This window comes from Phoxinus phoxinus (assembly GCF_949152265.1).
Source record: "Phoxinus phoxinus genome assembly, chromosome: 1".
NCBI classification, from domain to species: Eukaryota; Metazoa; Chordata; class Actinopteri; order Cypriniformes; family Leuciscidae; genus Phoxinus; species Phoxinus phoxinus.
The window spans coordinates 52,251,969-52,253,576 of NC_136876.1; positions in this window are offsets into that span (position 1 = coordinate 52,251,969).

The window sequence follows — 1,608 nt, forward strand, 5'->3', positions numbered from 1 at the left end:
CAAGGCAACTACGCTCATTTCGTATCGTTGTCGCGCCTCACAAGTGTTCAGTCGACGGACAGCGAGTGGGTCTGTGTACAGGGAAATTACGATGCTGCAGATGTGCTGTTCCTGGCTGTGGACAAACTACATATTTGAATACGCTGCGAAAGATCCAGACGGCAGGGAAAAATGGATGCACTTCATTTTTTGCGGACGTCTCAGTCACGGCAGTGTTAGTTTAAGCGTTTGTTCTATACATTTGAAGGATGACTGTTTTAAACTTGGCCAGAAAACTGTTGCTCAAAGATAAGTCCGTGCCGACTATTCTGGGCTCAGCATTGACGACGCAAACTGTAAGTAATGTATTTAAAACTTTAAACTACTTTTTAAATACGCTGAAAGATTCAGTCGTCAGGGAAAAATGGATGCACTTTATTTTTTGCGGACGTCCCAGTCACGGCAGTGTTCTGTACATTTAAGGATGACTGTTTTGAGGAAAAAATCCCAATATGATGCTTGGCTTTGCCAGAAAACTGTTGCTCAAAGATAAGTCCGTGCCGACTATTCTCTGGGCTCAATAACGACGACGCAAACTTACTTTTTACCATGGCTAATATAAACACATTTGTATAAGAGAATCTTGAAAATATGTCGCCTTTCTAGTATGCCTACATGTGATAGAAAATTAAAAATGTTGCCTTTATCAATGCTGCATCTTCAAAGATGGCCTGTCTGTGCATGCATTTTTGTCCGTGGTACACCCTATCATTTCATTGGAATTAGTTAAATAATGTTAAACTGTTAGCAAATGAAGCTATAGGATAATTATGCAACAATAATCCGTTTTCAAGTGTCTCGGGTTAATTTTTTTTTATTAATTCAAAATAGTTTCACTTTCCATGTGGACACGGGCTGATCCAGTCTTCGTTGTTGTGGTGATGGTTCATTTTCCTCTGATTCCGGCTCAAACATATAAGGTTTTATCATTGCAAGAGCCATCGCTTCGCATGCATCACCCGCTATTAAACAGTTGCGCCGAATCCGCAAACCTTCTGGCTGGGGGCGTTAATAATTGATGCATAGGCACTGACGTTAGCCAATCATAACAGTGGGCGTTAACACTGAACTCTTAAAGGGGAAACACCCCCAAAACAGACTGTTTGAATCAGAGGATGAGAAACAGGGTGGGAAAAGGTCATAAATCACTACATTTTAAAAGTTTTTTGTAAAAAAAACTATAGTAATACTATAATTGCACCTAAGGGAACATAATAATAAAATAAAAAAAACCATGTCATGACCCCTTTAATTTACCTACATATTGAAGTATTAATATCTGTTTTGTACCGTTGTAATACACTGACAACCACCAATCACAGCGGTGATGAGAGTCATAATGTACATAACTGATTAGACATAACTAAGAAAAACTATGAAGAAACAGTAATTTCAAACAGAAATACATCATATGTGAAGTGTCACGCTGGGAATTGTGGGAATGTCAATTTAAGTTTTTTCATTGTAAATTTTACAATGACTTGCTCTTCTTCACTTCCAAAAACTTTAATTTTAATTAAAGGTACGATTAGATCTATCACAGTTTTTTACCGTTAAAATCACGATAAT